Source organism: Montipora foliosa, unplaced genomic scaffold, assembly GCF_036669935.1.
Source record: "Montipora foliosa isolate CH-2021 unplaced genomic scaffold, ASM3666993v2 scaffold_74, whole genome shotgun sequence".
In the NCBI taxonomy this organism is placed as follows: domain Eukaryota; kingdom Metazoa; phylum Cnidaria; class Anthozoa; order Scleractinia; family Acroporidae; genus Montipora; species Montipora foliosa.
In genome coordinates, this window is record NW_027179822.1 from 55,613 (window position 1) to 69,558 (window position 13,946).

Sequence of the window (13,946 nt, forward strand, 5' to 3'; positions counted from 1 at the left end):
ACAGAAGCAACTGCATTAAAACCAGATGAACGAAACCAGACTGACATTCACTGTCTGAAGAGCAGTGGGCCCTCTTGTAGGCAGACAATGTCAGGGACCTGAGGAAAGGAACGTAACCAGTGCAGAACACCAGCGCGCTTGGACGAGTCCCTGAGACCATTGGTGTTTAAGGAGAGGATAGAGAGAGCCATAACTGAGAAGAAAGAGAGAGACAGCACAACTAGGAGCGACGGCTCCGAACCGGGGCAGGGGGAGCCAAGGAGGGAAGGCCAGAATGAACAGCCCTCCCAGACTCCCTGCCCTTTCCAGACTTCGAGCGGCCGGGGACCGCAGAACCAGGAAGAGGTTTCTTCGCTTTCTTCTTAGACTTGACCTGATCATCAGAGGAAGCCTCAACATCCGAAAGTCCACGCTTAGTGACTGGTGAATCAGTCAGCTCGACCTCGTTAACCATTACGGGAGACAGAGATAGAACCTGTGGGGTATTTACAGGGGTTACATTGATGCCCGTTAAAGGGTCATCGTCACTAAATATACTTTGACTGTATTCAGTCTCATTAACTAGTTCATTATCATTCGTATCCATTTCTTTTCCATTATTACTATTATCCATTTCCATTTCTTTTCCATTAACTACAGCATTATTTGTCATTTCTTTTCCAGTAACTACATTATTACTATTATCCATTTCCATTTCTTTTCCATTAACTATAGTAGTATTGTCCATTACACCAACTACGTTACTACTAGTGTTAACATTGTATTACTCTGTGGCGCAGCCAAACCATCAGACGCAGCGGCGGGGGAGGCAGCCACCTGCACGCGCGTCGAGGACCCACCATTACCGTTTTAGGGAGGGCCGCACCCTCCTTAACATTTACTGGTGGCAGGAGAGGCCATGGGTGGAGTACCAGGGGGGATAACTCATTGTCCCTGAGGTCGGTGTGGGAACCCCAACTTGAAATACCAGGTTGCGTGGGGGCAGGAGGACGAAGGGTTACCCCCTCGTCCCCAGAGTCCTCATGGTCAGAGCTTGCAGGAGAAGTGGGAAGGTCCTCAGGACCAGAACTGACATCCAGGAGGGGAGGCAGCGACTCCGGGGGAGTGGCACCAACAACAAGTGAAGCGGACGGATGGGCGGGGGTCGCAGGCGAAGATGGTGGGTTCCCCCAGGCATTGGGGGGGTTGGGCAATCCCTGGCCATGTGACCAGGCTCCCGACACCTGCGGCACTTCCCGCGCAAGTCACAGTTTTTGGTGAGGTGTTCCCCACGACAGATATCACATTCGGCCGGCTGACCCACATACCACACCTTACATTTATATCCAGCAATGTCCAGATTACGAGGGATCCGGCCAGAACGAACCATTTTGATGATACGGGCTCCAGTGCAGATTGCAGGGTCACCCGGGTAATGCTGGTGCCTTATCGTCTCCACCTTCCCGTACGAGGAAAAGTAGGGCCGGAGGCGATCATCACTCTCCTCAAAGGGATAGTGATACAACATAACATTTTGAGCTCGAGGCCCAGCATACATGACTTTGCACTTAGCACCAGCTAAAGTGACAAAATCATAACCTTCAACAATATTTTTACATTTTGGGTCAGCGAAAGTAATCTGAACCAGTTTTACGGGAACAAACTGAATACTGTCAATCACAAAGGGGGTGAACTTTCCCTTGATGGCTGTAACAAGTTCCGCCCTGGGAACAGAGGTTGGAACATCGGAAAGGTCGAGGACTACTGTCCTCTTAAAGGCCGCAAGAGGCATGATGAAAAGGGAAAAAGAGAAAAAACAGTCCCCCCGGAAAGCAAAGCTCCCAGGAAGGGAACAGAAAGACTGGCTACCCTGGGTTATGGCAGGACGCCAAGCATAAGTCCCCAGGAGGGTCACCAGTAAAACTCAGGAATCAAAAATCTTACCACAAATCCCAAAAACGCTTGTCCCCACACTCCAATTCCAATACGGAACTTACGCGTACCACAAGGAAAGGCACGAACCTGGCAGATAATAAAAACCCGCGTCAGGTAAGTATGCCTTTTCAACCTCTCCGGAACCGCAAAAACGCAACTTGTCTGCGCATACCATGTGGTAATGGGGGTCACGTGCTCCTCGTCCTGTCGTGTCGTGCTGTCCACTCGCTGCTATGCTACCTAGAAAAGAGAAGAGAAATGTGAAGGTTGGTTGCTTGGTCATTTGTTCTGCTTTCACTTGATTATTTCTTCCCCAGAGGGAAGTGGGCCACGCTCGGAGGTAGTGCTATACCGAGGCAACCCGTGGCCGGGACGAGGCAAGCCTCTTTTCCACGGCCCAGTTCCAAAAATCAGTTTAATATATGAGCTGCTCGATGAGCAGCGTATCAGATATTAAGCTGATAAGAACAGATACTACACTTGATCTTAGCCAAAAGGCCGAGAAGCCGATGCCCGTAAATGCTCACAGCGGACAAGGTGCTCCCAGTCTCATGGCCACGAGATATGGTGGTCCGATTACAATCCGTGCCAAGGAAGGAATGCCCAAAGCCAACCTGAAAGCGAGGCGCACACAACGATCGCCCTTGTACAGTGGGCAGCAGGACCAGCATTGCATGGCACTTGCGTTGACGGCAAGAGGACAAATGCACATTGTGCTTGCTCTGACCTCGTTTTTATTTTCCCTTATAACAAAGTTAATTTTCACGGCGAATTACTTGTCTACGACCATACCACAGGGAAAACACCGGTTCTCGTCCGATCACCGAAGTTAAGCCCTGTCGGGCGGGGTTAGTACTTGGATGGGAGACCGCCTGGGAATACCCCGTGTTGTAGGCTTCCCTTTTTCCTTCTGTACACTTGATTATCTCAAAAAATCTCAGTTTCCTTTAATGAAAGAACATTCCAAACCAGGTTTTTTGAACACAACATGCCAACGATATGTCAAAGATGAGACATACAACAAAAACAAAATAGTTCACACGAGAAAGTGGAACTTGTATTCCCAAGGGAGCGCGTGCGCGCGAGATCTTATCAATCCAACGTTTATGACATGAAACGTATCTTTTCGTGTGAGCAAAGAACAGGATACGACAAGTAAAAAATGCATGCACTGTTATGCATTAGATGGAAGTTAACCTAGCCCGGATGATATGCATACAACGAAGGCTACAACACTACAACATTGATCCTGCGAAAACGTGACTTACGTGACGTAGCGCACTTCAAAGTCTTACTGTTCCCTGCTCAACACGGACAGTACGTATTCAAAGGGCCGATAAGACACTATCCTGACCATGAAAGATTTACTTTTTATGATAACAATCCAATTAACTGATAACATAGAGAAACCACAAAGTGTTGGCCACAGAAATGTAACGCCAACTGATCTGGCGGGTCCTCAGTTACTCAATGCAAAACGGGCTCTCCAGAACGCAACATAACACAACGCAAAAGAAATCTATCGCGATGGAGCAGTACAAACACACATCCACTTACGTTTTCGAAACGATGCACGAGGATAAGAGCTCGACCCGCTGGCATTTTCTTGTCTCACTCGTCTATCGATGGAAATCGATGCGGCTGAAATAAACACGTCCTCTCGCTCTCTCTACGGCCAAGAATGAAAGAAATAAAATCACAGTTTTGCAGTGCACCAAGTACGGAACATTCACCTACAATTTCAGCAGTGGAATTCACAAATACAACTCACCTTCCTTAGTCCTTACACCGCCACCGCATCTCCTTCCCTGCCCTGCCTGAAACGTTACCAACAAACCTTCCCATTAGCCAACTTTGCCACCGGGGTTTGGTGCGGGGACTAGCGCGAACGCAGGTCCCCACTACCAGAAATTATACGCTCGAGTTACCCACATTTGGGGTAATCGCAAGGGTCAACCCAATCGAAGTGCAATGAAAGAGCCTCACCTTGAGAGGACTGCCTCCCTGATCACAGTGCCTCCCGCGTCAGGTAAGTATGCCTTTTCAACCTCTCCGGAACCGCAAAACGCAACTTGTCTGCGCATACCATGTGGTAATGGGGGTCACGTGCTCCTCGTCCTGTCGTGTCGTGCTGTCCACTCGCTGCTATGCTACCTAGAAAAGAGAAGAGAATGTGAATGTTGTTGCTTGGTCATTTGTTCTGCTTTCACTTGATTATTTCTTCCCCAGAGGGAAGTGGGCCACGCTCGGAGGTAGTGCTATACCGAGGCAACCCGTGGCCGGGACGAGGCAAGCCTCTTTTCCACGGCCCAGTTCCAAAAATCAGTTTAATATATGAGCTGCTCGATGAGCAGCGGTGAATGGCAGACCAAAGGTCACCAGTCGACAGACTCATCCAACGCCTGAGGCATTGGTCACCAGTATTAGGCGACAGAGGCGAAATAAAACTAAGCAAATCAGGTGGTACAGAGGGTGAATTAAGCAGGTGGCCCGAAGCGAAAAACGAGCTTGTTGGAAACATAGAGGCGATGACTCCATCCGCCCCCCACTGGCGGGCAAAATAACGTCGACGTCTCCGGGTTGAAAAACGCTTGAAGAGCAAGGGGAGGTGGAACTTGACACGGGCCTTTGCTCCCTCAATGACGGCGAGGGCCCCAGGTTGACAGAACGAAAGCGGTAGTCATTGCGGGCCAGCCAGATGTGAAACTTACAGGCACACAACAGGTAACTGAAGACTTTGGGCACTGCGTGAAGCTCAGTGGAATTGAAACCAAAAAGTAAATGGCGACGCTCAAGCACAGGACACATAGGCGAGAAATGAAAAAGGAGGGACTGTAGCCAACCAACAACACTTTGAGCAAGGGGACACACAAAGAGCAAATGCGACAGTGACTCGACGACAGGACCACAAAAACAAGCGGAGGAGACAGATAAACCAAAAGAGAGAAGACGCTCAGCAGTGTAAATCACACCATGAGCTACCTTCCAGGAGAAATCAACAACAAAGCGGTCAAAATCAAAGAAGTGGAACTGGCGCCACGTATCATACCAGTAAAGGTCCCCAAAGGAGGGAAAGAACTTAACTACACAGTGCGGTGTGACAGAGGAACAGGATAAAAGAAACTGGTAACCGACTTTGGCAGAGAAAAAAAGCCACGGAGGCGACAACGTGAGGGTCAGAGGATGCGAAAACCAAAGTTCCCCGGGAGGGGGAAAAAGAGCCACCAAGCGACTCCCAGGCCAAAAGCAAAGAGGAGTAAAATGGCGGTAACAGGGACCTGTCGAAGGCAGCGGGACGGGAGAAAACATCAAGAGAGGAGGCAGCAAAACACGATTGAAACCAGTACGACACAAAGGAGGACCAGCTTGACGAGGACAAAGTAGACCGTTTGACCCACTGACCCAGAAGCGACCAAACCTTGAGCTTAATGTCCACCACCGAGAAACCTCCCAGCGATGTGGGCTGAACGACCACAGCACGTGCAACGAGCTCCCGCTTGGTTTTCCAGAAGAATGAGAAAACAAGGGAGTTAAGTTCTTTAAGTACCCAGGGGGGCATGTGGACCAGGGATGCCACATACCAAACCCTGGCGAGGGCCAGGCAATTGATGACCAAAGCCTTGCCATGAAAAGACAAGGAGCGCTGACGCCAGGAGGAGAGGACGCGTTCCACAGCCTCTATCCGAGGCCGCCAATTAGTTCATCAATGTCATGCGGGCCAATGAAGACTCCGAGGATTTTAAGCTTAGAAGATGTCCAGTCGAGAGGGACAGGGGGGTCAGTTCGGCCAGCCCAAGACCCCAGCCACAAGCCGCGAGACTTTGTCAGGTTGAGCTTGGATCCAGAACCAAGCTCATACCTTGTGTAGGTGTCAAAAACAGCCCTAATGGAGGCATCGGAGGACAAGATGAGCGATGTGTCATCCGCGTACTGGGAAATTGGAGAGAGCGGTGAGGGCAGTCCAGGCAGCAAAGGTCCAGTAATGGCGGGATTTGCTCGAATATTGGCGGCCAAGACCTCAGCGACCATAACATACAGCAAAGGTGCGAGGGGGCAGCCTTGACGCACCCCCCGTGTGAGACTGAAAAAGTTTGAGACATGACCGTTAACAATGACAGCACTCTGAACAGCATTATAGAAAAGGCGGATCCAGCGCAGAAAGGAGGTTTGGAAACCCATTCTGCAGAGGGTGGCATGCAGAAAGGACCAATCAACGCGATCAAACGCTTTTTCTTGGTCGAGCGAGAGGATGGCACAAGGAGACCCGGATTGCGTGGCGTAATGGACCATGTCTCGGAGATAAGCGACGTTCTCACCAATATAACGACCGGGGACACCACAGGTTTGATCCTCAGCCACCACGGCATGAATAACCTTCAGGAGACGCCCAGCGATGACGCGGGCAGCGAGCTTGTAGTCCACACTAAGGAGGGAAATTGGCCGCCAGTTACGAGGGTTCAGCCGGTCACCCGTCTTAAAGATGAGAGAAATGATGCCTCGACGCTGAGAGAGGCTGAGAGTGCCAGCCTCATAACATGAGTTCAGGACGAGCACGAGGTCCTGTCCGAGCACCGGCCAGAATTTGACATAAAACTCCATAGGGAGGCCATCCAAGCCCGGGGTCTTGCCTCGAGCCATCCCACATAAAGCAGTATAACACTCCTCCGACTGGAGAGGACCATCACACTGTTGAGCCTGGTCGGCGGACAAGGTGGAGGTGAGGGCGTCGAGCAGGGAAAGAGCCACGTCCCCGTCAGTAGGCTCGGCACTAAACAAGTTAGAATAAAAGGAAGCAAAAGCCTGGCATAGGTCCTTTGAACTCGAGACCACTGTGCCATCATCGCATCGAAGTGCTGAAATAAGTCGGTCGGCGGCACGCTTCTTTTCCAGACGGAAGAAAAAGGCCGAGGAGGTTTCACCTTCCTCAACCCATTGGCCCGAGCACGGACTTGGGCTCCCCGAGCTGCCTCGAGGTCTAGGGCAGCAAGGGCAGACAGGGTAGAATGGTACGGCTCAACACAGGAGGTGAAACCGGCATCAACACGGTTCTTAAGATGCCCAGCTAGTCGGCCAAGGAGGTCTCGACACTGCGATGTTTTCTTTCGAGCGCTCAGCGCAATATTTAATTGTGAGGCCTTTGATTTGGCTCTTGCCCTTATCCCACCACTTAGCTAGTGACGGGAAGGACAGCATGGACTGCCTCCAAACGGACCAAAAATTAGTGATATGCTGGATATAGTCCTCATCATTGAGGACAGAAATGTTGAGCTTCCAGAAACTGTCCCAGGAGCAGCAATGTCTGGGACACTACAAGAAAGCACCACACCACAGTGATCCGAAAACGGACAAGGAATAATATCGCAAGTCAAGACTGATGGTAACAGGAGTACGGGGCACCAATGAGATCAATACGGGAGGCCATAAGGCCGTCTGAGCGAGTCCAAGAGAAGGCAGAATCGGAAGGATGCAGGTGCCTCCAAATGTCCAGACAACAGCAGGAGTCAAAAAGACGTTTTAAGGTAGCAGTACTTTCGCGGGAAGTGTCAGAGACATTGGAGCCCCGACGATCGAGGGCGCGGTCGAACACAGTGTTAAAGTCCCCGGCAAGGAAGGTCGGATAGGTGGGATCAACCCAAGACGAGACGTCGTCCAGGAAGTCGTCACGGGCTGGGTTGCGATTGGGGGCGTAGAGACAGCAGATACGAAACGGGTGCCCAGAATGGGTAAAGTGGCAAAAAACAACACGCCCAGCGGTGTCACACCAAGAGCTCGTAAGGGTGACCGTGGGGCGGAATAAAATGATGCAACCACAAGAGTGTGCAGAGCCAACAGAAGCAACTGCATTAAAACCAGATGAACGAAACCAGACTGACATTCACTGTCTGAAGAGCAGTGGGCCCTCTTGTAGGCAGACAATGTCAGGGACCTGAGGAAAGGAACGTAACCAGTGCAGAACACCAGCGCGCTTGGACGAGTCCCTGAGACCATTGGTGTTTAAGGAGAGGATAGAGAGAGCCATAACTGAGAAGAAAGAGAGAGACAGCACAACTAGGAGCGACGGCTCCGAACCGGGGCAGGGGGAGCCAAGGAGGGAAGGCCAGAATGAACAGCCCTCCCAGACTCCCTGCCCTTTCCAGACTTCGAGCGGCCGGGGACCGCAGAACCAGGAAGAGGTTTCTTCGCTTTCTTCTTAGACTTGACCTGATCATCAGAGGAAGCCTCAACATCCGAAAGTCCACGCTTAGTGACTGGTGAATCAGTCAGCTCGACCTCGTTAACCATTACGGGAGACAGAGATAGAACCTGTGGGGTATTTACAGGGGTTACATTGATGCCCGTTAAAGGGTCATCGTCACTAAATATACTTTGACTGTATTCAGTCTCATTAACTAGTTCATTATCATTCGTATCCATTTCTTTTCCATTATTACTATTATCCATTTCCATTTCTTTTCCATTAACTACAGCATTATTTGTCATTTCTTTTCCAGTAACTACATTATTACTATTATCCATTTCCATTTCTTTTCCATTAACTATAGTAGTATTGTCCATTACACCAACTACGTTACTACTAGTGTTAACATTGTATTACTCTGTGGCGCAGCCAAACCATCAGACGCAGCGGCGGGGGAGGCAGCCACCTGCACGCGCGTCGAGGACCCACCATTACCGTTTTAGGGAGGGCCGCACCCTCCTTAACATTTACTGGTGGCAGGAGAGGCCATGGGTGGAGTACCAGGGGGGATAACTCATTGTCCCTGAGGTCGGTGTGGGAACCCCAACTTGAAATACCAGGTTGCGTGGGGGCAGGAGGACGAAGGGTTACCCCCTCGTCCCCAGAGTCCTCATGGTCAGAGCTTGCAGGAGAAGTGGGAAGGTCCTCAGGACCAGAACTGACATCCAGGAGGGGAGGCAGCGACTCCGGGGGAGTGGCACCAACAACAAGTGAAGCGGACGGATGGGCGGGGGTCGCAGGCGAAGATGGTGGGTTCCCCCAGGCATTGGGGGGGTTGGGCAATCCCTGGCCATGTGACCAGGCTCCCGACACCTGCGGCACTTCCCGCGCAAGTCACAGTTTTTGGTGAGGTGTTCCCCACGACAGATATCACATTCGGCCGGCTGACCCACATACCACACCTTACATTTATATCCAGCAATGTCCAGATTACGAGGGATCCGGCCAGAACGAACCATTTTGATGATACGGGCTCCAGTGCAGATTGCAGGGTCACCCGGGTAATGCTGGTGCCTTATCGTCTCCACCTTCCCGTACGAGGAAAAGTAGGGCCGGAGGCGATCATCACTCTCCTCAAAGGGATAGTGATACAACATAACATTTTGAGCTCGAGGCCCAGCATACATGACTTTGCACTTAGCACCAGCTAAAGTGACAAAATCATAACCTTCAACAATATTTTTACATTTTGGGTCAGCGAAAGTAATCTGAACCAGTTTTACGGGAACAAACTGAATACTGTCAATCACAAAGGGGGTGAACTTTCCCTTGATGGCTGTAACAAGTTCCGCCCTGGGAACAGAGGTTGGAACATCGGAAAGGTCGAGGACTACTGTCCTCTTAAAGGCCGCAAGAGGCATGATGAAAAGGGAAAAAGAGAAAAAACAGTCCCCCCGGAAAGCAAAGCTCCCAGGAAGGGAACAGAAAGACTGGCTACCCTGGGTTATGGCAGGACGCCAAGCATAAGTCCCCAGGAGGGTCACCAGTAAAACTCAGGAATCAAAAATCTTACCACAAATCCCAAAAACGCTTGTCCCCACACTCCAATTCCAATACGGAACTTACGCGTACCACAAGGAAAGGCACGAACCTGGCAGATAATAAAAACCCGCGTCAGGTAAGTATGCCTTTTCAACCTCTCCGGAACCGCAAAAACGCAACTTGTCTGCGCATACCATGTGGTAATGGGGGTCACGTGCTCCTCGTCCTGTCGTGTCGTGCTGTCCACTCGCTGCTATGCTACCTAGAAAAGAGAAGAGAAATGTGAAGGTTGGTTGCTTGGTCATTTGTTCTGCTTTCACTTGATTATTTCTTCCCCAGAGGGAAGTGGGCCACGCTCGGAGGTAGTGCTATACCGAGGCAACCCGTGGCCGGGACGAGGCAAGCCTCTTTTCCACGGCCCAGTTCCAAAAATCAGTTTAATATATGAGCTGCTCGATGAGCAGCGTATCAGATATTAAGCTGATAAGAACAGATACTACACTTGATCTTAGCCAAAAGGCCGAGAAGCCGATGCCCGTAAATGCTCACAGCGGACAAGGTGCTCCCAGTCTCATGGCCACGAGATATGGTGGTCCGATTACAATCCGTGCCAAGGAAGGAATGCCCAAAGCCAACCTGAAAGCGAGGCGCACACAACGATCGCCCTTGTACAGTGGGCAGCAGGACCAGCATTGCATGGCACTTGCGTTGACGGCAAGAGGACAAATGCACATTGTGCTTGCTCTGACCTCGTTTTTATTTTCCCTTATAACAAAGTTAATTTTCACGGCGAATTACTTGTCTACGACCATACCACAGGGAAAACACCGGTTCTCGTCCGATCACCGAAGTTAAGCCCTGTCGGGCGGGGTTAGTACTTGGATGGGAGACCGCCTGGGAATACCCCGTGTTGTAGGCTTCCCTTTTTCCTTCTGTACACTTGATTATCTCAAAAAATCTCAGTTTCCTTTAATGAAAGAACATTCCAAACCAGGTTTTTTGAACACAACATGCCAACGATATGTCAAAGATGAGACATACAACAAAAACAAAATAGTTCACACGAGAAAGTGGAACTTGTATTCCCAAGGGAGCGCGTGCGCGCGAGATCTTATCAATCCAACGTTTATGACATGAAACGTATCTTTTCGTGTGAGCAAAGAACAGGATACGACAAGTAAAAAATGCATGCACTGTTATGCATTAGATGGAAGTTAACCTAGCCCGGATGATATGCATACAACGAAGGCTACAACACTACAACATTGATCCTGCGAAAACGTGACTTACGTGACGTAGCGCACTTCAAAGTCTTACTGTTCCCTGCTCAACACGGACAGTACGTATTCAAAGGGCCGATAAGACACTATCCTGACCATGAAAGATTTACTTTTTATGATAACAATCCAATTAACTGATAACATAGAGAAACCACAAAGTGTTGGCCACAGAAATGTAACGCCAACTGATCTGGCGGGTCCTCAGTTACTCAATGCAAAACGGGCTCTCCAGAACGCAACATAACACAACGCAAAAGAAATCTATCGCGATGGAGCAGTACAAACACACATCCACTTACGTTTTCGAAACGATGCACGAGGATAAGAGCTCGACCCGCTGGCATTTTCTTGTCTCACTCGTCTATCGATGGAAATCGATGCGGCTGAAATAAACACGTCCTCTCGCTCTCTCTACGGCCAAGAATGAAAGAAATAAAATCACAGTTTTGCAGTGCACCAAGTACGGAACATTCACCTACAATTTCAGCAGTGGAATTCACAAATACAACTCACCTTCCTTAGTCCTTACACCGCCACCGCATCTCCTTCCCTGCCCTGCCTGAAACGTTACCAACAAACCTTCCCATTAGCCAACTTTGCCACCGGGGTTTGGTGCGGGGACTAGCGCGAACGCAGGTCCCCACTACCAGAAATTATACGCTCGAGTTACCCACATTTGGGGTAATCGCAAGGGTCAACCCAATCGAAGTGCAATGAAAGAGCCTCACCTTGAGAGGACTGCCTCCCTGATCACAGTGCCTCCCGCGTCAGGTAAGTATGCCTTTTCAACCTCTCCGGAACCGCAAAACGCAACTTGTCTGCGCATACCATGTGGTAATGGGGGTCACGTGCTCCTCGTCCTGTCGTGTCGTGCTGTCCACTCGCTGCTATGCTACCTAGAAAAGAGAAGAGAATGTGAAGGTTGGTTGCTTGGTCATTTGTTCTGCTTTCACTTGATTATTTCTTCCCCAGAGGGAAGTGGGCCACGCTCGGAGGTAGTGCTATACCGAGGCAACCCGTGGCCGGGACGAGGCAAGCCTCTTTTCCACGGCCCAGTTCCAAAAATCAGTTTAATATATGAGCTGCTCGATGAGCAGCTATCAGATATTAAGCTGATAAGACAGATACTACACTTGATCTTAGCCAAAAGGCCGAGAAGCCGATGCCCGTAAATGCTCACAGCGGACAAGGTGCTCCCAGTCTCATGGCCACGAGATATGGTGGTCCGATTACAATCCGTGCCAAGGAAGGAATGCCCAAAGCCAACCTGAAAGCGAGGCGCACACAACGATCGCCCTTGTACAGTGGGCAGCAGGACCAGCATTGCATGGCACTTGCGTTGACGGCAAGAGGACAAATGCACATTGTGCTTGCTCTGACCTCGTTTTTATTTTCCCTTATAACAAAGTTAATTTTCACGGCGAATTACTTGTCTACGACCATACCACAGGGACACAACCGGTTCTCGTCCGATCACCGAAGTTAAGCCCTGTCGGGCGGGGTTAGTACTTGGATGGGAGACCGCCTGGGAATACCCCGTGTTGTAGGCTTCCCTTTTTCCTTCTGTACACTTGATTATCTCAAAAAATCTCAGTTTCCTTTAATGAAAGAACATTCCAAACCAGGTTTTTTGAACACAACATGCCAACGATATGTCAAAGATGAGACATACAACAAAACAAAATAGTTCACACGAGAAAGTGGAACTTGTATTCCCAAGGGAGCGCGTGCGCGCGAGATCTTATCAATCCAACGTTTATGACATGAAACGTATCTTTTCGTGTGAGCAAAGAACAGGATACGACAAGTAAAAAATGCATGCACTGTTATGCATTAGATGGAAGTTAACCTAGCCCGGATGATATGCATACAACGAAGGCTACAACACTACAACATTGATCCTGCGAAAACGTGACTTACGTGACGTAGCGCACTTCAAAGTCTTACTGTTCCCTGCTCAACACGGACAGTACGTATTCAAAGGGCCGATAAGACACTATCCTGACCATGAAAGATTTACTTTTTATGATAACAATCCAATTAACTGATAACATAGAAACCACAAAGTGTTGGCCACAGAAATGTAACGCCAACTGATCTGGCGGGTCCTCAGTTACTCAATGCAAAACGGGCTCTCCAGAACGCAACATAACACAACGCAAAAGAAATCTATCGCGATGGAGCAGTACAAACACACATCCACTTACGTTTTCGAAACGATGCACGAGGATAAGAGCTCGACCCGCTGGCATTTTCTTGTCTCACTCGTCTATCGATGGAAATCGATGCGGCTGAAATAAACACGTCCTCTCGCTCTCTCTACGGCCAAGAATGAAAGAAATAAAATCACAGTTTTGCAGTGCACCAAGTACGGAACATTCACCTACAATTTCAGCAGTGGAATTCACAAATACAACTCACCTTCCTTAGTCCTTACACCGCCACCGCATCTCCTTCCCTGCCCTGCCTGAAACGTTACCAACAAACCTTCCCATTAGCCAACTTTGCCACCGGGGTTTGGTGCGGGGACTAGCGCGAACGCAGGTCCCCACTACCAGAAATTATACGCTCGAGTTACCCACATTTGGGGTAATCGCAAGGGTCAACCCAATCGAAGTGCAATGAAAGAGCCTCACCTTGAGAGGACTGCCTCCCTGATCACAGTGCCTCCCGCGTCAGGTAAGTATGCCTTTTCAACCTCTCCGGAACCGCAAAACGCAACTTGTCTGCGCATACCATGTGGTAATGGGGGTCACGTGCTCCTCGTCCTGTCGTGTCGTGCTGTCCACTCGCTGCTATGCTACCTAGAAAAGAGAAGAGAATGTGAAGGTTGGTTGCTTGGTCATTTGTTCTGCTTTCACTTGATTATTTCTTCCCCAGAGGGAAGTGGGCCACGCTCGGAGGTAGTGCTATACCGAGGCAACCCGTGGCCGGGACGAGGCAAGCCTCTTTTCCACGGCCCAGTTCCAAAAATCAGTTTAATATATGAGCTGCTCGATGAGCAGCGTATCAGATATTAAGCTGATAAGAAC

At 49.8% G+C, this 13,946-nt stretch overlaps 10 non-coding genes and 1 pseudogene across 10 annotated transcripts; 3 read left to right on the top strand and 8 right to left on the bottom strand.

Annotated features, from left to right (window-relative positions):
* Positions 1 to 2,232: 2,232 nt before the first annotated feature.
* LOC137990250 (U2 spliceosomal RNA) lies at positions 2,233 to 2,424 on the bottom strand. The gene has a single exon (XR_011121254.1). It is a non-coding gene; the product is annotated as a U2 spliceosomal RNA (small nuclear RNA).
* Positions 2,425 to 2,692: 268 nt separating this feature from the next.
* On the top strand, positions 2,693 to 2,811 carry LOC137990225 (5S ribosomal RNA). The gene has a single exon (XR_011121230.1). It is a non-coding gene; the product is annotated as a 5S ribosomal RNA (ribosomal RNA).
* Positions 2,812 to 3,787: 976 nt separating this feature from the next.
* LOC137990240 (U1 spliceosomal RNA) lies at positions 3,788 to 3,951 on the bottom strand. Its single transcript, XR_011121244.1, has one exon. It is a non-coding gene; the product is annotated as a U1 spliceosomal RNA (small nuclear RNA).
* Positions 3,952 to 4,144: 193 nt separating this feature from the next.
* On the bottom strand, positions 4,145 to 4,335 carry LOC137990259 (U2 spliceosomal RNA). The gene has a single exon (XR_011121261.1). It is a non-coding gene; the product is annotated as a U2 spliceosomal RNA (small nuclear RNA).
* A 5,639-nt stretch (positions 4,336 to 9,974) lies between these two features.
* On the bottom strand, positions 9,975 to 10,166 carry LOC137990251 (U2 spliceosomal RNA). Its single transcript, XR_011121255.1, has one exon. It is a non-coding gene; the product is annotated as a U2 spliceosomal RNA (small nuclear RNA).
* A 268-nt stretch (positions 10,167 to 10,434) lies between these two features.
* LOC137990226 (5S ribosomal RNA) lies at positions 10,435 to 10,553 on the top strand. Its single transcript, XR_011121231.1, has one exon. It is a non-coding gene; the product is annotated as a 5S ribosomal RNA (ribosomal RNA).
* A 976-nt stretch (positions 10,554 to 11,529) lies between these two features.
* LOC137990241 (U1 spliceosomal RNA) lies at positions 11,530 to 11,693 on the bottom strand. Its single transcript, XR_011121245.1, has one exon. It is a non-coding gene; the product is annotated as a U1 spliceosomal RNA (small nuclear RNA).
* Positions 11,694 to 11,887: 194 nt separating this feature from the next.
* Positions 11,888 to 12,077, bottom strand: LOC137990254 (U2 spliceosomal RNA). The gene has a single exon (XR_011121258.1). It is a non-coding gene; the product is annotated as a U2 spliceosomal RNA (small nuclear RNA).
* Positions 12,078 to 12,345: 268 nt separating this feature from the next.
* Positions 12,346 to 12,464, top strand: LOC137990228 (5S ribosomal RNA). Its single transcript, XR_011121233.1, has one exon. It is a non-coding gene; the product is annotated as a 5S ribosomal RNA (ribosomal RNA).
* Positions 12,465 to 13,437: 973 nt separating this feature from the next.
* Positions 13,438 to 13,601, bottom strand: LOC137990242 (U1 spliceosomal RNA). The gene has a single exon (XR_011121246.1). It is a non-coding gene; the product is annotated as a U1 spliceosomal RNA (small nuclear RNA).
* Positions 13,602 to 13,795: 194 nt separating this feature from the next.
* LOC137990257 (U2 spliceosomal RNA) lies at positions 13,796 to 13,946 on the bottom strand (annotated as a pseudogene; the record flags this gene model as incomplete).